We start from the raw sequence: 8,398 nt of genomic DNA on the forward strand, positions 1-8,398 counted from the left end.
AGTGGATCTCCACCAAGAGGTACCTTACATTCAACATTTCCAAGATCAAAGTACTAACCTTACCCCTAAACGTGCTCTGCCTTCATCTTCCTCATCTCAGTTAATGTCAGTTGCATCCTTCAGTTTGTCGACCCCGAATCCTTGGAACTATTTCTTATTCCTCTGTTTCTTTTTTTTTTTTCACATGTTATATCCAATTCATGAGGAAATTCTGTTGGCTCTATTGTCATCAAAATATGCCCAGCACATGAGCGCACCTCACCATCTCTACTGACTGCTCTCACCCTGGTCCAAGCTGCCATCATCTCTCACCTGGATGACTAGTATCTTCTTATCAAGCCTCCCTGACTCTACCTTCCCCCCACCACTCCCTATCTAGTCCCAGTACATCAGCCAGAGCTGTCTTTTTATGATGTAAGGCAGACTGTACCACTCCTTTTCTCCAAACCCTCCCATTTCATTCAGAGAAAAAGCCACGTTCCTACAATGCTGCAAAACTGTTCACGATCTGCACTCCTCCATCAGCCTCTTGAACTTGCTCACTGCACACGAGCCGCACTAACTTCCTTGCTATTCCTCAAATGTGTCAGGCCCTGAATGCATGCTGCTGCTTCAGGACCTTTGTATGTACTGCTCAGTCTGCTTAGAATTCTTCTCCTCCAGATATCCTCTTGGCTAACTCCTGCACCTCCTTCACCTTCTCAGTGGGTCTACCTAACCACTCTCCTCTGCTTTGATTTTCTTCATAACACTGATCACAACCTAACGTAATGCATGTTTTATTTGTCCTGTTTATTATCTGTCTCCCTCATCTAGAATGGAAGAGTTTGCACACTGCAGCATCCCTAGCATCTAGGATAGTGCCTGGTACAAAAAAGGCTCTCAGTAAATATTTGTTGAGTAAAAGAAGGAAACAACAAGACAACTTGGATATTGCTTTGAATAAGGGGAGTGTGTGTTTTCACTTGACTCCCTTCCTCTTGCAGAGTGGAGCAGAATGAGTTTTATAAAGTAGATTGGACAAAAATAATTCAAACATTCATCTTGGCATATTTGTTCAGTACCTACAACAGAAGAAAGACTATGTTGTGTGCCTTGGGGGATTCAAAGATGTCTCTTCCCGCATGGATTAAAGTTAGTAGGGGGAGGAAAACTCCTACTCATGCTTAGAAGCCCAGGTCATCCACTACTTCCTCATGGTGGCTTTTCTCAAATTCCCTAAAGGGGAGCTAACATGCTATGTCATGATTTATTTATTATAAGTTTGTTAAATCAGGAGAGAGCACCATATAGTATCCATCCCTGTAGCCACAGAACTAGCACAGAGCCACAGAGGGCACTCAAATGTTTGCTGAATGACTTAGAGGACGGGCCGTGTGAGCAGATGACCATGAAATATGGGCACTGAGCTCCGAAAGGTAAGAAAATGACATTCAGTGTTGAAGTAACAGAAGATAAATTTAATGATTTAATCATTAAGCTGCACTAGAGTTAGGCATGAATTGAGAGAAGTTTATATAACACTGCTGTTACAGAAACCCAATTTTTTAATAGTTTTTCTTGTTTTGCATTTATTCAAACAGATGATACCTAATAAAGTGGATAATTTAATCTTAATTACATACCTATAAAGACATACATGTACATACAGTGCTGATTACTGTTATTATTGGAAGCCAAAAAAATCTGTAAAATATGGGATACACCAATTAAAAGCATTTAGGAATTAAAGTGTATAATTATGCTTCTCTGTGTGTGTGTGTGTGTGTGTGTGTGTGTGTGTGAGAGAGAGAGAGAGAGAGAGAGAGAATTACTGGAAATGACCAAAGTTAGCAGAAGTAATGTTACTAAACCAGCAAGAACCAGAAGTGCCTGGAGAAAATTCTCCAGTTATTTAAGATTCAAACGTGTATATATATGAGATGAAAATGTCACATATTTCATAAAGACAAAGGTGGGCATGGATCTAAACAAGGCAACCTGTCTCCTGTGACTCAGCACAGACTCAGAAGGCAAAAACACAAGGCCATGTTGAGGACAGCGTGAGGTGGAACTTTTCTGACAAGAGGCTTCAAGTGAAGTTTTTGCACAGCCCATCCTTCCTTCATCCCTTGTGAGCAGGACTGGCCACCAGTTAGTGGAAAGCAGTGAATGGTAACTAATCCCGAGGGTGCACCACAAATTGAAGTGAATGGGCACGTTTTTTAGTATCAGTAAATAAGTACATTGGTATATCATACCAATGATCGATTATGCATCATCCTGGTCATTAAAAGCTGGCCCAGGGCTTCCCTGGTGGCGCAGTGGTTGAGAGTCCGCCTGCCGATGCAGGGGACACGGGTTCGTGCCCCAGTCTGGGAAGATCCCACATGCCGCGGACCGGCTGGGCCTGTGAGCCATGGCCGCTGAGCCTGCGCGTCCGGAGCCTGTGCTCCGCAACAGGAGAGGCCACAACAGTGAGACGCCTGCGTACCGCAAAAAAAAAAAAAAAAAAAAAAAAAAAAAAAGCTGGCTCAGGGGTGTTTCTGAAAGGTTCCTTTGAGAGCAGGGAAGGTTGGGCAGGGGAATCTGTGTCTCTGGCCAAGCATCTCCCCAGACAGCTCCCTTTGCTCCCCCAGTGCCCACTGAGGGTGTCTCAGCTGCTTACCACCAACCGGGGGTAGGGGTGTGTGGTCTCTCCTTCCTCTCTGCTAAGCCAACACGTGCCTGGAACCCTGAAGCAGAGCCCATCAGTTCTTTATTCCAGGTGCATAAGTGACAGAATCACAGAGCCGGGGAGTTGATGAAAATGTGCAGCTGTGTCCTTGATCTAAACGTACCATTCAGAGGAAGCCTTTCCTTCCCAGCCAGGAGGCTGTCCCCCTCAGGCGCCGTCCCTCTTTCTCATGACTCCCTCTCTCTACATGCCCAGCACCTCAGCCGTTCTGACCAGGTTGCCAGATAAAATACAGGGCACCCAGTTAAATTAGAATTTCAGGTAAACAATGAATGCTTTTTAAAATATATGGATATCCCAAATATTTCATGGGACATTCTTATAGTAAAAAATTGTTTGTGGTTTATCTGAAATTCAAATTTAACTGGGCTTTCTGTATTTTTATTGTTAAATCTGACAACCCTACTTTTAATGCCTCCACTTCCACCAGTGTCCCCACCTCTTCCCTTTTCCCAGTCTGTGGGTTTCCCTCTGCTGTGGCAAGCACCCAGCTTTTTCTTAGGCTTACGGACAGCTCCACTGCCTCTGGCAGGATTGTCCGTGACACACATTCTGTCTTTCTGCTCCACCTCCATTTCTCAGTGGGAGGAGAAGAAGCTTAGTGTCTGAACATGGATGAGGGGAGGAAGGACTTCAGGTTTGGGTGCTTTGCTCCCCATTTCCACCTTGCTTTTGTTCTATCAGGTTTCCCTTTAGCAGGTTTGATGACACAAAGTATCTATAATAATCATGTCTTGCACAGCATGGGTCAATCCCTTGCCAAGGGTCCTCACTGGGTTGAGGATGAGACATAAATTTTGTACCTTACCCTAAAAGAGAGCCTTCCCCTACCTGACCTCAAGTCACGTTACAAAGTCCTCATCGCATAGCTTAGTTTTGGGATTGCAATGGTCAGTGCATGGCAGTCTCACCAGTCCACCATGCTTCTGGCATCCCTCGCTCCTTGTTTTACATTCCCTTCTCTCTAACTGTTGGACAACTCCCCACCCCCCATGCTGTCTCTCCTCAGTGGCATGTGTGTTTAATTCTTTTGATTTAAATTTTTATTATTTTTTAAGTTAATAAAATTTATTTTCAGAGCAGTTTACATTCACAGTAAAATTGAGCCAAAAGAGAATTCCCACATAGCCCCTCCCCCCCACACACACTTACAATCTCCCCCACTATTGACATCCCCCATTGGAGAGCATCTGTTACATCTGTTGCAATCAATGAACCTATGTTGGTTGACACATCATTAGCATCCAAAGTCCATAGTTTACATTAAGGTTCACTCTTGGTGTTGTATGGGTTTTAACAAATGTATTATAACATGCATTTGCCATCGTAGTGACGTACAGAATAATTTTACTGCCCTCAGTATCCTCTGTGCTCTGCCAATTCATCCTTCCCTCCCTCTTAAGCCCCTAGAAACCACTGATCTTTTTACTATCTCCATAGTTTTGCCTTTTCCAGAATGTCATATACTTGGAATCATAAGCTATGTAACCTTTTCACATTGGCTTCTTTCATGCAATAATATGCATTTAAGTTTCCTTCATGTCTTCTCATGGCTTGATATCTCATATCCTTTTAGTGCTCTGTAGTATTCCATTGTCCGGATGTACCATATTTTATTTACCTATTCATCTACTGAAAAACATCTTGGCGACTTCCAAATTTTAGCAATTATGAATAAAGTTACTATAAACATACGTGTATAGGTTTTTATGTGGATGTAAGTCTCTTTTAGGTAAATACCGAGAAGTGCAATCGCTGGATTATATGGTAAGAGTATGTTTAGCTCCGTAAGAAATTGTCAAACTGTCTTCCAAAGTGGCTGCACCATTTTGGAATTCCCAGGAGCAGGGAATGAGAATCGCTTTTGCTCCACATCCTTATAGCATTTGGTGTTGTCAGTGTTCTGGGTTTTGGCCATTCTCATAGGCGTGTAGTGGAATCTTATTTCTTAATTTGCAATTCCCTCATGATGTATGATGTGGAACTTTTTTTTTTTTTTTTTTTTTTTTTTTTCAGTACGCGGGCCTCTCACTGTTGTGGCCTCTCCCGTTGCAGAGCACAAGTTCTGGACGCGCAGGCTCAGCGGCCATGGCTCACGGGCCCAGCCGCTCCGCGGCATGTGGGATCCTTCCGGACCGGGGCACGAGCCCGTGTCCCCTGAATCGGCAGGCGGACCCCCAACCACTGCGTCACCAGGGAAGCCCTTGAACACTTTTTCATATGCTTACTTGCCATCTGTATATCTTATTCGGTGAGGTCTATGCTCAGGTCTTTTGCCTATTTTTTAATCAGGTTGTTTGTTTTCTTATTGTTGAGTTTTAACGGTCCTTTGAATATTTTGGATGACAGTCCTTTATCAGATGCATCTTCTGCAAATATTTTCCCCCAGGCTTGTCTTCTCAGTCTCTTGAAAGAAGTTTTTAATTTTAATGACATCCAGCTTATCAATTCTTTCTTTCATGGATCATGACTTTGGTGTTGTATCTGAAAAGTCATTACCATACCCAAGGTCATCTAGGTTTTCTCCTATGTTATCTTTTAGGAGTTTTATATTTTTGTATTTTACATTTATATCTTGTTCCATTTTGAGTTAGTTTTTGTGAGGGGTATAAAGTCTGTGTCTAGAGTCATATTTTTGCATGTGAATGTTCAGTTGTTCTAGTACCATTTGTTGAAAAAGCTGTCTTTGTTTCATTGTGTTGCCTTTGCTCCTTGGTCAAAGATCAGTTGACTATATTTATGTGAGTCTATTTCTGGACTCTTTATTCTGTTCCACGGATCTATCTGTTTATTCTTTTAATAACACCACACTGTCTTGATTACTATAGTTTATAAAGTACCTAGCTGAAAAGTAAGTCTTGAATTAGGTGTATAGGTCTTCTGACTTTGTTCTTCTCCTTCAATATTGAATTGATTATTCTAGGTCTTTTGCCTCTCCACAGAAACTTTAGAATCAGTTTGTGAATATCTATAAAAAATGTTGCTGGGGTTTTGATTGGAATTGCATTGAATCTGTAGATCAAGCTGGGAAGAACTAACTTCTTGACAGTATTGAGGCTTCCTATCCATCGACATAGAATATCTCTCCATTTATTTAGTTCTATGATATCTTTCATCAGAGTTTTGTGGTTTTCCATATATAGACCCTGTATATATTTTGTTAGATTTATACCTAAGTATTTAATTCTATTGGTTGGTTGCTAATGGACATGGTAACGTGTTTTTAATTTCAAATTCTATTTGTTCATTGCTGGTATATAGGAAAACAATTGATTTTTGTACATTAACCTTGTATCTTACAACCTTGTTATAATTGCTTAATAGTTTCAGGAGGGATTTTTGGAATCAATTCTTTCAGATTTTCTACATAGACAATCAAGTCATTTGTGAACAATGACAGTTTCATTTCTTCCTTCCCAATCTTTATACCTTAAAAAGAATTTTTTGTGTGTCTTATTGAATTAGTTAGGGCTTCCAGTACAATGTTGAAAAACAGTGGTAAGAGGGCCTTATTCCTGATCTTAGCTGGAAAGCTTTGAGTTTCTCACCATTAAGTATGATGTTAGCTGTAGGATTTTTTTGTAGAGTGTGTGTGTGTGTGTGTGTGTATGCGTGTGTGTGTGTGTGTGTGTTTTATCAAGCTAAGGAAGTTCCCCTCTATTCCTAGTCTGTTGAGAGTTTTCATCATAAAAGGGTGTTGAATTTTGTCAAATACTTTTTCTGCATCTATGGATATGATCATGTGATTTCTTCTTCAGTCTGTTGACATGGTAGATTACATTAATTTATTTTAAAATGTAGAACCAGACTTGCATACCTGAGATAAATGCCACTTTATTGTGGTGTATAACTCCTTTTATTAATTGTTGGATTCGATTTGCCAATATTTTGTTGAGGATTTTTGTATCTATGTTAATGAGAGATTAGTGTATAGTTTTATTTTCTTTTGATGTATTTTTCTGGTTTTAGTATTAGGAAAATGCTGGCCTTACAGAACGATTTAGGAAGCTTCCCTCTGTTTCAGTCTTCTGAAAGAGATTATAGAGTTGGTAGAATTTCTTCCTGAAATGTTAGGTATCAATAGAATTCACCAGTGAACGTATTCGGGCTATGTGCTTAATTCTTTTTTATTTTTTCCACGCCACCCAGCACGTGGGATCTTAGTTCTTCGACCAGGAATCGAACCCTTACCCCCTGCAGTGGAAGCATAGAGTCCTAACCACTGGACCACCAGAGAATTCCCATGTGCTTAATTCTTGATGAATGAATGCTGGGATTAAATGAATGTGGTTCTATACAGAGACTTGATTACACTTGGGGCATTTGAGGGGAAAACGACAGACTTGTACATATTGGGAGGCACTTCACCTGCTGGGAGAAGTCATTCTCTATGTAAAGCAGACAGTTTGGAGTCTCTGCTCAGATCAGAAATCATGTTTCTCTTGGAACTTCTCCCAACACCACTTACTCACCTACAAGTCTGAGCCTGATCACCAGGTTTGTATCATGTGACCTCTTTTCCTACTCTGTGGTTACACTTGATTGGACCAGGGATGGACAACTGACATAAGCTGGACCAATCAGATTCTCTCTTCATGCATTTGGGATATAGGACCAAAAGGCAACTACCCAGCTTCTGCACAGGATTGGAACTGAGGTGCTCTGGACACAGGAGGTGTGGACCAGTTGTCACTGGAGTTGTTATACCAGATATGTGTAAAGTTCTGCCTGCTAAGAGAGAAGGATGAGGTGGAAACTGATCAGGTTCCTGGGAAAAGCAGAGAGAGTGGGACTGAGGGACTATGGGGTGGAGCAGCTCAAAAGACTCCAACTGGGGCCCAGGAAAGGACAGAGAAAATGTATCAAGGGTTGGGTACCCTTGATCTAAGGATGGGGTGGTTCCTGGAAAGGGAGCTGAAATGATTTAATCCTTCCTCCAGGGAACACTCCAGACAGGAAAAGGCACTGCATACTTATCCTCTTGAAACTGATGGGCAGAGACCAGCAAGGCGGGGAGGGGTCCTGGGAGAGAGTTGGGGATACTCCATATGGGGGTATCCTTACCATCCTCCTCAGAGGGCCAGGCCTTGGCTTGTGTTGGGGGGAGGGAAAGAAAGGGATGTGGAGACTGAAGCAAAGATCCAAGTCTGGGCTGGAGTAACCGAGCTTCCCAACATGGAGTAACTGAGGGCTGAAGCAGGACTGGGTCCAACCGACCTCTGCTCCTTCCACCCTCTGTATCAGACCCTTTAGCCACCAGAGGAAAATCATGAATGAAATCCATGGCTTTGGGAACACAAAAAGTCAGAGGGATTTTATTTAAGTAGACTTTAATTAGAAGTAAACTGGAGACTTTTGTGTGCAAATGTATTTTGGTTTTTAATTTAGAGCCATCACCCCAGCAACTCTGGTGTGTGCACGTAGTGTTTCTGTAGGTCAGTGTCCTCCGTGTGGGTATGTCTGTGTGAGAATCCATCTATTTATATAGTAGGCCTTTATGGCCTCTTCCTGCCAGCCTCTGTGTCTCCTGTACTGACACGGTGTGGTCTTTATTATTCATTCCCATTATTCATTCTTCTTAAAGAATCCTGAATCCTCATCAGTCACCTTACTTTTTCCAGTCTCCCTAAACCACGACGCCTGGGAGTGTGTGCGGGTGAGGCTGGGGTAGCTCCTGAGGTA

Source organism: Mesoplodon mirus (genome assembly GCF_964341445.2).
Source record: "Mesoplodon mirus genome assembly, chromosome: 6".
NCBI classification, from domain to species: domain Eukaryota; kingdom Metazoa; phylum Chordata; class Mammalia; order Artiodactyla; family Ziphiidae; genus Mesoplodon; species Mesoplodon mirus.